Genomic DNA, 13,512 nt, shown 5'->3' on the forward strand with positions numbered 1-13,512 from the left:
AAGAAATACCATGAAAATGCATTTTCTATCAACAACAACATGGCAATGAATCTATGTAGTTGTTCCTTGCATTAGAAGCGGTCACCAGTGATGTAAAATTTACCTACGAAACCACCATCCCCTTCCCTTGTCTCTTCACCAAACTATTTGTGTCACATCCAATAAAGTGGATCCAAGGAGGCAGTCAGTCAGTCGATCATATTTATTGAGTGCTTAATGTGTGCAGAGCACTGTACTAAGATCTTGGTAGAGGACAATATAACACTGTAAGAGTCACATTCCCTGCCAACAACGAGGTTACAAGCAATGTGTGGTTGCTCCTTCCTGCAAAATTTAGAAGTTGGGGAACTCTGTGGTCTGATCTGGGAGATTTGAAGGGATCTCGAGCCTGATATCTCCTCTGCCAGTCTTCCAAAGGATGTGCCAGCTCCTTGATTTGGTTTTCAACTTTCTTTCTTTTCACTGTGTCATTGATCAGTGTGCTGTGTCAAAAGAAGAATCCTTTGGCGTAATGTGGCTCTGTGTTGCCCATATGAATTCTGGGTTGCGTGTATGGCTTCACTGGCTTCACTGGAGTAGGCCATTGAAGCAGTGTGGCTTAGTGGAAAGAGCACGGGCTTGGGAGTCAGAGGTCCTGGGTTCTAATCCCGGATCTGCCCCTTGTCAGTTGTGTGACTTTGGGCAAATAACTTAACTTCTCTGTGTCTCAATTACCTCATCTGTAAAATGGGGATTAAGACTGTGAGCCCCACAAAGGATAACGAGATTACCCTGTGTCTACCACAGCATTTAGAACAGTGCTTGGCACATAGTAAGTGCTTAGCAAATACCATCATCATCATCATCATCACCTTAGTTTTCTTGACACTCGTCATCAGCTTGCAATGCCCCTCTGATTTGGTGAAGTGGTTTGTATGTTTCTAAGAGTGTTGCTTGACCCTTGAGAAGTCATCCAAAGTTGGGTAGTTTGGAGGCTTCCAGAGCTCATCTCTGGTGATGACAGTCATGCTGCCATGGGGAAGGAAGCCTTAAGCAGAATGAAGTGAAGGGAAAAAAATATTCAGGTTAAGGCACTTTGCACAAATTGACTGCCTTCGTTAAGACTTCACTAATTGAATTTAGTAACACTTCAAACACTGTAGAGAATGCTTTAGTGTTTCATAGGTCACTCTGTAACATCATTGACACGACTGTCAGTGCTTTTCATAGGAGCGTGTGGGATTTGACTTTTCATCCAAATATAGTTCCAAGATGCGCCAATAAAATGTATATGAATATCGGTCACTGAACTGTGGAAACCTTGTTGTTCGGGTGGGCTCTCAGGAAAAAATTCAACTTATCAAATTGCATTTTTATTTTAGAGCTGGTATTCTTAAAACCCAGGGGCTGTTGGTTGCATAACCCTGGGTTAAGGAAAAACTTACAATGGGGTCACCATGGAGTCCATTGATAAGCCCCAGGGAGTACAAGGCATTTCTTCTGATGCCACCAGATCCTGTATAAAGACAAGCTCAGATTCCCTAATTCGTTCATTCATTCATTCATTCATTCATTCATTCATTCATTCATTCAACAATATTTATTGAGTGCTTATGTGTGCAGAGCACTGTACAAGCGCTCGGAAAGTACAATTCAGCAATAAAGAGAGACAAACCCTGCCACAGAGGGGTTACAGTCTAGAAGGAGGGCTACAGACATCAAAAGAAGTAAACAGACATCAATATAAAAAAATAGAATTATAGATATATACAAATGTGCACAAGTGCTGTGGGGCAGGGAGGGGGTAGAACAAATGGAACAAGTCAGGGAGACGCAGAGAAGGAGCTGAGGAAAAGGGGGCTTACTCTGGGAAAGCCTCCTGGAGGAGGTGAGCCTTCAGTAATAATAATAATAATAATGGCATTTATTAATCAATCAATCAATCAATCGTATTTATTGAGCACTCACTGTGTGCATAGCACTGTACTAAGCGCTTGAGAAGTACAAGTTGGCAACATACAGAGACAGTCCCTACCCAACAGTGGGCTCACAGTCTAGAAGGGGGAGACAGAGAACAAAACCAAACATATTAACAAAATAAAATAAACGGAATAGACATGAACAAGTAAAATAAATAAATAAATAAATAGAGTAATAAATATGTACAAACATATATACACATATACAGGTGCTGTGGGGAAGGGAAGGAGGTAAGACGGGGGGATGGAGAGAGGATGAGGGGGAGAGGAAAGAGGGGGCTCAGTCTGGGAAGGACTCCTGGAGAAAGTGAGCTCTCAGTAGGGCCTTGAAGGGAGGAAGAGAGCTAGCTTGGCGGATGGGCAGAGGGAGGGCATTCCAGGCCCGGGGGATGACGTGGGCCGGGGGTCGACGGTGGGACAGGTGAGAACGAGGTACGGTGAGGAGATTAGCGGCAAATGAGCAGAGGGTGCGGGGTGAGCTGTAGAAGGAGAGAAGGGAGGTGAGGTAGGAGGGGGCGAGGTGATGGAGAGCCTAGAAGCCGAGGGTGAGGAGTGTCTGCCTGATGCGCAGATTTATTGGTAGCCACTGGAGATTTTTGAGGAGGGGAGTAACATGCCCAGAGCGTTACTGGACGAAGACTATCCGGGCAGCAGCATGAAGTATGGATTGAAGTGGGGAGAGACACGAGGATGGGAGATCAAAGAGAAGGCTGATGCAGTAGTCCAGAAGGGATAGGATGAGAGTTTGAACGAGCAGGGTACCGGTTTGGATGGAGAGGAAAGGGCAGATCTTGGCAACGTTGGGGAGCTGAGACTGGCAGTTTCTGGTGACGGCTTGGATGTGATGGGTGAATGAGAGAGCGGAGTCGAGGATGACACCAAGGTTGCAGGCTTGTGAGACGGGAAGAATGGTAGAGCAGTCAACAGTGATGGGAAAGTCAGGGAGAGGGCAGGGTTTGGGAGGGAAGACAAGGAGTTCATTCTTGGACATGTTGAGTTTTAGGTGGCGGGCAGACATCCAGATGGAGATGTCCCGAAGGCAGGAGGAGATGCGAGCCTGGAGGGAAGGGGAGAGAGCAGGGGCAGAGATGTAGATTTGGGTGTCATCAGCGTAGAGATGATAGTTGAAGCCGTGGGAGCGAATGAGGTCACCAAGGGAGTGAGTGTAGATCGAGAACAGAAGGGGACCAAGAACTGAACCTTGGGGAACCCCCACAGTAAGGGCATGGGAGGGGGAGGAGGAGCCTGCAAAAGAGACTGAGAATGAATGACCGGAGAGATGAGGAGAACCCGGAGAGGACAGATTCTGTGAAGCCAAGGTTGGATAGCGTGTTGAGGAGAAGGGGGTGGTCCACAGTGTCGAAGGCAGCTGAGAGGTCGAAGAGGATTGGGATAGAGTATGAGCCGTTGGATTTGGCAAGCAGGAGGTCATTGGTGACCTTTGAGAGGGCAGTTTCCGTGGAATGTAGGGGACGGAAACCAGACTGGACGGGGCCGAGGAGAGAGGTGGTGTTGAGGAATTCGAGGCCCCGCGTGTACACAACTCGTTCAAGGACTTTCGAAAGGAATGGTATGAGGGAAATTGGGCGATAACTAGAAGGTGAGGTGGGGTCAAGAGAGGGGTTTTTTTAGGATGGGAGAGACATGGGCATGTTTGAAGGCAGAGGGGAAGGAACCAGTGGAGAGTGAGCGGTTGAAGATGGAAGTTAAGGAGGGGAGAAGGGATGGAGGGAGAGATTTCATGAGATGAGAGGGAATGGGGTCAGAAGCACAGGTGGCCGGAGTAGCACTTGAGAGGAGGGAGGAGAGCTCCTCTGCGGATACTGCTGGGAAGGATGGGAGAGTATCAGAGAGTGTTGAGATGCGGGGGGTTGGAGAAGGGCGGGGGAGTGACTTTGTAGAAGGAGAAGGAGAGAAGGGAGGTGAGGTAAGAAGGGGCAAGGTGATGGAGAGCTTTGAAGCCAATAGTGAGGAGCTTCTGTTTCCCTAATCACATTCAAGCCAAAATACATAGTACAAACATCTGATAGGTTGGAATTCCCTGAACACCTAGATTTGGCTAAAAAAAAAATTCCTGTATGGATTTATGGATTTACAGATGAACATAAGCATTCTATGTGTTGACACTACTGATAGTGATAATCTATCACTATCTATTCTATCTATTCTTTGTCCAGAAACGCTCTGAGCATGTTACTCCCCTCCTCAAAAATCTCCAGTGGCTACCAATCAATCTGCGCATCAGGCAGAAACTCCTCACCCTGGGCTTCAAGGCTCTCCATCACCTCGCCCCTCCTACCTCACCTCCCTTCTCTCCTTCTACAGCCCACCCCGCACCCTCCGCTCCTCTGCCGCTACTCTCCTCACCGTACCTCGTTCTCGCCTGTCCCGCCATCGACCCCCGGCCCACGTCATCCCCCGGGCCTGGAATGCCCTCTCTCTGCCCATCCGCCGAGCTAGCTCTCTTCCTCCCTTCAAGGCCCTACTGAGAGCTCACCTACTCTAGGAGGCCTTCCCAGACTGAGCCCCTTCCTTCCTGTCCCCCTCGTCCCCCTCTCCATCCCCCCATCTTACCTCCTTCCCTTCCCCACTGTACCTGTATATATGTATATATGTTTGTACATAGTTGTTACTCTATTTATTTATTTATTTTACTTGTACATATCTATTCTATTCGTTTTATTTTGTTAGTATGTTTGGTTTTGTTCTCTGTTCGCTCAATAAATACGATTGATGATGATATTCTAGCCACAATGAAGAAAGAGACCAGGCAGTCCAATTCTGAATAACAAACCTCTTCTACTCTGTGTAGATCCTTGCTGGGTGACTCTTAAACTTAATAATAATTTTGGTACTAGTTAGCTACTTTTTATGTGCTAAGCACTGTTCTTAACACTGAGGTAGATACAAATTAATCAGGTTGGACACAGTCCCGGTCCCAAACTGGGATCACATTCCTAATCCCCGTTTTTTACAGATGTGTAAAATAATCCTTATTTTACAGATGAGATAATTGAGGCAAAGAGAAGTTAAATGACTTGCCCAAGGTCACACAGCGATATGTATTGGAGCCGGAATTAGAACTCAGGACCTTATTTTTCCCAGGCCTGTTCTCTATCGACTACGCCCTGCTGCTGGTTCATTCAGAATATATATCTGTTTTCATGCCTGCCTCTTGGTATCCCATCAGGAAAACTCAGATGGTGAGATGGCCATGTAACTTAACTGGTGATTAAAATAGTTAATAAACTCAAAGGGAAATTATAAAGATACATGTACCTCTATAGTCGCATATAGTATATATAATATGTTTGTGCGTGTATGTGCATTACATAAACTGCAATTATGTTCATTTCTAATTTTTCTGTAGGTTTATATATGATATTGCTGATGATGAGGTGAATGTGAGCTAAAGAAATACACATTACAGTGCAGCAAAGGGAAAATTTTCCCTCCAGATGACACAGGAGCCAGAGACCAATGTTTCAGTCTTTCACCATGGTCTTCTGTAGAACAGGGACTACATTCCCACAGAATCCCACAGAAGGTTAGGAAAACTCAATTTGCATACTCACCCCATACACTGACAAAGCTCACATATCTTCTGTCATGGAATCATGCTGTGCCCTGTCAGAGGAATGTTCCCTACTGTACCACCCAAAACCCTTAATAAATATGAGCTATTAATAAATGACACATTCTCTGCCCACAGCAGACTGTCCCCTAGTCTGCCCACGCCTGATTTCCACAATCTCTCATCCCCCCATACCTGTTCTCCTCCCCAAAATCACAGTGAGACCAACGACCTCAATAATGGTACTTGCTAAGCACTTAGTATGTGCCAAGCACTGTTGGAATCACTGGGATAGATACAAGCAAATCAGGTTGGACACAATCCCTGTCCCACATGGGGCTCAAACTCTTAATCCCCTTTTACAGATGAGGTAGCTGAGGCCCAGAGAAGTGAAGCGACTTGCTCAAGGTCACCCAGCAGATGTGGTGATGTCGGGGTTGGAACCCAGGTCTCCTGACTCTCTTGTACATGGTTTACCCACTAAGCCATACTGCATCCCCCCAGCAGGAGGGAGCACCCATGTCTGACATGTCCGGGGCCCAACTTCCAATGTTTAGCCAGGATCCAACCCAGGCCCAGTGGGACAGACGGAAGACACGCTTTCCCAAATAAAGCCTCCAGAAGGCCTTCCCAGACTGAGCTCCCCGCTTTTCCTCTCTTCCCCCTCCCCTTCCCATCACCCCCCTCCCCATTTACCCTCCTCACAACACTTGTGTATATTTGTACATATTAATTACTCTATTAATTTTATTAACGATGTGTATATAGCTATAATTCTATTTATTCTTATGGTTTTGACACCTTTCTACTTGTTTTGTTTTGTTGTCTCCCCCTTCTAGACTGTGAGCCCGTTGTTGGGTAGTGACCATCTCTTTACGTTACCGATTTGTACTTCCCAATCACTTAGTACAGCGCTCTGCACACAGTAAGTGCATAATAAATACGATTGAATGAATGAATGAATGAATGAATGAATGAATGAATGACCCAGCTTTCCTGAAGGAAGAACCATTTATTTTCAACAAGCCCAGGATGGAGAATGAAGTTGGACGCTGTGCTCCGGAGAGAACTGGCTGATTCCCCGGAGTACAGGAAGGCCTCTGGTTGAATGGTCATCTCGTGCAGTGTTTAGGGGGCCCTGGGCATGGTCGACCCGGGGCCCAGGAAGATGTCTCGAGGACAATGTGTGAGGATATGGGGTGTGAGCCCCACAGATTAGTATCGTAGAGAAAGGAGCGAGACTCTCAGGAAAGGGGGGTTTGTTGTTCCTGGATGCTGAGCTCCACTTGCATGGCTGCACTGAGCCCGTTGTCACCCAAGCCTTGGGGCTGATGTTGGACTGCTGGCCTTTGCCGAGAGAACTGAGCCACATCTTCAGCTTGGCTGAAAACGAAGCTTGAGGTGACGACTGGTTGCTCTTGCTGGTCCTCGCTGGGCCCAAGATGGAAGAAACGGGGCCCGAGGATTTGGCTGGTCCTGGAACCTTTGCTGCCAGAGCAGAGACAGCGATCCTGCTGTGGTCTTTAGCGTCCTTCTTTCTTCTCTGTATAGGTGTGATGGCTCCCAAGTGGCCTGCAGACCTGGGAGGGCAGCGGGATGAGTTGATGGGGAGGGAACCCGGCCCATCGTTCTTCGGTCCCGGGGCCTGCAAGGTTTGGATCTGAGGTCTGGACCCGTTCTATGTTTCCTGGGTGCGCTCTGCTGCCCATTGGAGCCTGGTGGCATTCAGCAGCGGGTAGGACCTGGGCCTTCTCAGATGTCTCCCCATTCACCAAGTCAGCCTCACCGCAGTCAGGATGGTCTCCAGTAGGTTTACGCTAGTGTCCTGGTCTCGCGGCCAGCCGGATCAGCCCTACTGGGGACACTATGACAGGTCCAGTTAGGCAATGTATGAGAGAAAGCCCAGAAAGAAAAGCCACGTGCTTTCTCTTCAAGACGGTTTCCAGGGCCTTAACTGATTCTTCGGACAGGTCACCAGGTTTGATTTTTCCCTGGTGACCTGTCCGACTTTCCACGGCCCCGACTTCAAACCGAGCTTCAGGAAGGACTCCACCCCCGTGTCACACCATGTAACCAAATTCCCTGGCTTCTGGTGTCTTTGTTCCAGGGACCAAGTAGTGGAGGAAGGTGGGATGACTGCGGCCGGATATCTGGGGCTCGAGAGAGCTGGGGGACCCATTGAGGAAGGAGGGGCGACGGGGGTGAAGTGTTGGTATCGTCTACCTCCCGCTGTGCCCCAAGGAGGGGATTTCCCCAGCTCTAGACTGATAGCGTTTTGCATCAGTGTGGTCCTGTAGTGCCCACTTTTCACTTTTCAGCCAGGGGGAGTAATCGAGTCTCAGAACCTTAGATACACCAACTGTGACTTCCAGCACGCTGTGGCCCGGGTCCTTGATGTGGCCCATGTCCTCGATCAGTGGGGACTCTGTGAGGCTGGACACTCCCTGGCTGAAGCCTCTCCTCTCAGGCGAGTCGTGCTGGGCATCTTCTTGGTGGGCATCCTGCCCTCCCACTTGGAGCATGCAGGTCTCTGGGTATCCCTGCGCCCGGGATGATGCCATCAATCCTTCGGCTTCACTCGGCCGGGTAGCATGGCCGGTGGAAGCGGTTGGAATTCTGAGACCCAGGGGGCCGTAGCTACTCGGGCTGAGGAGAGGGGGCTGGCAGGAGGTCATGGTCCCCCTAGTCTTACTCTGCAACTTGGCAGATTTTGGCTCCGTTTCCTCACGGGTTTCCTCTTCGGGACCCACCATTCGTCCATGGCCAGAGTGCATGAAGCTCGGTTCCCTCAGACGTTGATCCTTCTCCTCTAGCTATCGAATTGGAGGGCCTTTGCCTCGAGGGGAAAATTTCGTCAACGAGGACGTAAGTGGCCATGATCTGCTCTTCCGGGAGGGTCGATTTCCTGACTCTGGGCCTCGGGAGAAAGTGGTCCCGGGCCAAAACATCTTCTCTCTGCCAATAAAGGGCAGTAAGAGTATGGAGTAAGAAGCTGTGTCCCCCGAAGACATGTCCTGGACCTTCTCTCTGAGGCGCTGTCAGGCCGTACAATCTGATTTCTCAAAGCCAGTGTCCCTGTAACGCCTGTAAAAGAATATCCACTCTTTCCAGCTGAGGGGAAGCAGATTCCCATTACTGACAGACCCGGCCCTCACGCTGTGGACCTTCAGCAGCTGGCTCTCAGCCTGCTTCCTTTTTCTAGATGGAAACCAACACCTCATGACCCTCAGACCTAGATAGGGACCACCGCTGACAGAATACAGACTGGGATTTGACCCCAACCGGTGTGATGGACACTGGAGGCCAGAGCCAAGAGCATTAAGAAATATGTTCGGTTCTGAACAACAGGGGGGTGGAGGTGCTTGCCTGATGGAGAACAGCAGAAGAAGGGAATATGGCAGGGCCAGAAACTGGACCATCGCAGAGAGGAAATTTCCTTCTCCAGGCACCTTTCGTGACAACACAAATCAATCTTAGAGCGGAGGACAGGGGTCCAGGATAAACTTCCGGGCTGGGAGTCAACAGGCCTTCCTCTAAACCTGGCTTCTCCATTTGCCTACTATGTGAACTCAGACAAGGCACGTCACTTCTGTTTGCCTCAGTTTCCTCATCTTTAAAACGGGGATTAAACACATGTTCTCTCTCTTCATTATACTGTAAGTCCATGTGGGACAGGGAATGTGTCTGATCTTGTTAACTGATATCTACCTCTGCAGGATACTTGGTACATGGTTCAGGCTTATTATTATTATTATTATTATTATTATTATTATTATTATTTTTACTATTAATGTTAATTAATTTTTTTCCTATCAAATCAGAGTCAATACATTTCATAAGGTGATCCCTCTTGCCTAGCAATGCTATTGATCTTGAGAGCTCTTTCGGGATAATCTGCCAGCCATCCACAGTCCCAATGTCAATGAACTGAGGGAACCCCCACATTGGTAATGAGAAAGGAGCCTGGTCCTGACATATGCAGACCTGGTTGGGGCGGGGGGAAACACAAACCCTTCCCCTCCAAATCCACGCCCCCCCACCCCCGCCAAGAGAGTCCTGAGCCCTAGGCAACTGTTGGCTCTCCAACTGTGCCCAACTGTCACAGCACATGTCCCCACCCACAGGGTCTGGCCCCTTCCCTCTTTCCGGTCATTTCTCCACAATATGCCACCCATCACACCAATGCCCGCACTCCCCCACACCCTGGACAACTCTTCCCTGGGTCCTTCTCTTCCATCATGGGCCATCACAGAGTCTAGGCGGGGGGCCCAGAAAGGGGGAAAAGAAAACGACTAGGTCACCTTTTCAGGAGATATGAAACCTCTTCTAGCTCCCTGTTCAATTTTTGCCACAGCCTCTGAACTGGAAACCAAGAGAATGGTTTACTTGGGGTTCCTGGGAAGGGGTGGGTTTTGCCTTTTCCTGCTATTTGGGGCCAGACGGTGCCCGGGGGCTCTAAATTTCAAGCCCCGCCAGGCCAGCCATGAGTAAGTATTGTACGATAGCCTCTTGAGGGTATTTGCCCCCTCGTGTGTGTGTTCGGCAGGGACAGGGATTGGGAAGCCGCGTGGCTTAGTGGAAACATCACGGGCTTGAGAGTCAGAAGTCGTTCCAAGGAAACTGCCCTCTCAGAGGTCACCAATGACCTCCTGCTTGCCAAATCCAACGGCTCATACTCTGTCCTAATCCTCCTCGACCTCTCAGCTGCCTTCGACACTGTGGACCACCCCCTTCTCCTCAACACGCTAGCCGACCTTGGCTTCACAGACTCCGTCCTCTCCTGGTTCTCCTCTTATCTCTCCGGTCGTTCATTCTCGTCTCTTTTGCAGGCTCCTCCTCCCCCTCCCATCCTCTTACTGTGGGGGTTCCCCAAGGTTCAGTGCTTGGTCCCCTTCTGTTCTCGATCTACACGCACTCCCTTGGTGACCTCATTCGCTCCCTCGGCTTCAACTATCATCTCTACGCTGATGACACCCAGATCTACATCTCTGCCCTGCTCTGTCCCCGTCTCTCCAAGATCGCATCTCCTCCTGCCTTCAGGAAATCTCCATCTGGATGTCTGCCCGCCACCTAAAACTCAACATGTCCAAGACTGAACTCCTTGTCTTCCCTCCCAAACCTTGCCCTCTCCCTGACTTACCCATCTCTGTTGATGGCACTACCATCCTTCCCATCTCACAAGCCCGCAACCTTGGTGTCATCCTCGACGCCGCTCTCTCATTCACCCCTCACATCCAAGCCGTCACCAAAACCTGCCGGTTCCAGCTCCGCAACATTGCCAAGATCCGCCCTTTCCTCTCCATCCATACCGCTACCCTGCTCATTCAAGCTCTCATCCTATCCCGTCTGGACTACTGCATCAGCCTTCTCTCTGATCTCCCATCCTCGTGTCTCTCCCCACGTCAATCCATACTTCATGCTGCTGCCCGGATTAACTTTGTCCAGAAGCACGCTGGGCATATTACTCCCCTCCTCAAAAATCTCCAGTGGCTACCAATCAATCTGCGCATCAGGCAGAAACTCCTCACCCTGGGCTTCAAGGCTCTCCATCACCTCGCCCCCTCCTACCTCACCTCCCTTCTCTCCTTCTACAGCCCAGCCCACACCCTCCGCTCCTCTGCCGCTAATCTCCTCACCGTACCTCGTTCTCGACTATCCCGACATCGACCCCCGACCCACGTCATCCCCCGGGCCTGGAAAGCCCTCCCTCTGCCCATCCGCCAAGCTAGCTCTCTTCCTCCCTTCAAGGCCCTACTGAGAGCTCACCTCCTCCAGGAGGCCTTCCCAGACTGAGCCCTTTCCTTCCTCTCCCCCTCGTCCCCCTCTCTATCCCCCCATCTTGCCTCCTTCCCTTCTCCACAGCACCTGTATATATGTATGTATGTTTGTACATATTAATTGCTCTATTTATTTATTTATTCATTTTACTTGTACATATCTATTCTATTTATTTTATTCTGTTGGTATGTTTGGTTTTGTTCTCTGTCTCCCCCTTTCAGATTGTGAGCCCACTGTTGGGTAGGGACTGTCTCTATATGTTGTCAACTTGTACTTCCCAAGCACTTAGTACAGTGCTCTGCACACAGTAAGCGCTCAATAAATACGATTGATGATGATGATGATGATGAGGTCGTGGGTTCTAGTCCCGGCTCCACCACTTGTCAGACGGATGACATTGGGCAAACCGCTTAACTTCTCTGTGCCTCAGTTCTCTCATCTGTAAAACGGGGATTAAGACTGGGAGCCCCAAATGGGACAACCTGATTACCTTATATCTATTCCAGTGCTTAGAACAATGTTTGACACATAGTAAGTGCTTAACAAATGCCATCATTATCATTATTATCGGGGGGGTGTGGAGGGGGCAGCTCAAGGAGTTGTAGTACAAGGAGGGAAGGGAGGACAGTAACTTTACCTGATGGTCTGGCATTAAAGTTAACAGGACTTCGGGATGGAATCTGATCTCTCTATTAGGCAAAAAGGCAAAAATCTTTTATTCTCTCTTTTTCCCTTCTTCCCCTTCCCAGCCCCGGCTGGCCACGTCTGCGGCAAAAAGGCAAAAATCCTTTATTCTCTCTTTTTCCTTCTTCTCCCTCCCAGCCCCGGCTGGCCATACCTGTGAATTTTTTCCCCTAGAAGGAGATCTTCCTTTCACTCAAAGGGGTTCTTGGCCCCTGGTTCTGTTCCAGGAGACTTGGGGTGAGCCAGAGGGGAGACCAAGAGTGACAGCAGAGTGAGATTGGAGGGGGAAGTGCCCACAAGGCGTGCGTCCAGATAGCCTGTCTCAGCTCGGGCAACAACCAAGGTCCCATGATTCATGAGGCCTCAGAGGCCTGGTCAGGGTTCGTTAAAGTAGCCGGGGCAAGCATTCTCACTTGGGGCTCTTGGTAGCTCCTGTACTGTGAATGGAGGACAGGGAGGTAAAAGGGCAAGAAAAAGGATTAGGAGGAAGTGGGAAGCAGCGGGGCCTAGTGCAGAAATCCCAGGCCTGGAAACCAGGAGACCCATTCTAGTATAGGTCTGCCACTCGCCCACTGTGTGATCTTGGGCAAATCACTTAACTTCCTCCTACAGGTTGTGAGCCCCATCCCTAGATGGTAAAGTTCTTGCAGGCAGGGCACGTGTTTATCAACTCTGTTGTACTGTACTCTCCCAAGTATTTGATACAGCACTCTGCATAGAGTACACACTCCATAAATACGACCTATGTTGATGGTTAGCTTTGCCTCAGTTTCCTCAGCTTCTACGTGGGGATTCAATCCCTGTTCCCCCTCCTACTTGACCCATGAGCCCCATATTGAACAAGGACAAGGACTGTGTCCAACCTGATTAACGTCTACCTACCTCAGTGTTTAGAACAGTGCTTAACACACAGTGAGTGCTTAACAAATATAATAAAACAAGTTAAAAAACAACAACTAAAATGAGTTGGATGGGAGACCTGGTGGTTTTCCAAACGCCTAAAACTCATGGGGTTCAGTCAATCCGGGGTCCCTACCAGGATGTTATTTTGTCCTCCTCCCTAAGTTTGAGGTGACCCCACAGCATCTGCCAGAGTAGCAGCCCGCGGAATACGAGGGTGAATCCCTCATCAGGGAGGGGCCCCCGAAGGCCCCAGAGGACGGAGAGGACTGGGAACAGGGGGGCTTCCAGGAAGACGCACATCCTCCTTCTTGGCCCTGCCTGATCCTCTGCCTGGGCCTGGGCAGAGCCACTCACCTCATTGATCTGGGGACCAAGGCCCCAGAGCAGGGCCCCAAAGACAGCTGAGTCATAGAGGGAGGGGGAAGAAAGGGTGGTTGGGGCGGATCATAAGGCTGGTGGAGGGTGGTGGAGAGGGAAAATGGTGGGGAGAAAGTGATTCTAGGTGGGATGGGGGAAGAAAGCCTAGGTGTGGAGGAGATAGAGTGGAGCTTCAGTAGGAGAGGAGGACTGCTGGAGCTTCAGTAGGAGAGGATAACTACTATGACGGGGGTTGGT

At 49.7% G+C, this 13,512-nt stretch overlaps 1 pseudogene; it reads right to left on the minus strand.

Annotated features, from left to right (window-relative positions):
* Nucleotides 1-6,550: 6,550 nt before the first annotated feature.
* Nucleotides 6,551-13,197, minus strand: LOC119921543 (annotated as a pseudogene).
* Between the last annotated feature and the right edge of the window lie 315 nt (nucleotides 13,198-13,512).

Source organism: Tachyglossus aculeatus (genome assembly GCF_015852505.1).
Source record: "Tachyglossus aculeatus isolate mTacAcu1 chromosome 12 unlocalized genomic scaffold, mTacAcu1.pri SUPER_6_unloc_3, whole genome shotgun sequence".
NCBI classification, from domain to species: Eukaryota; Metazoa; Chordata; class Mammalia; order Monotremata; family Tachyglossidae; genus Tachyglossus; species Tachyglossus aculeatus.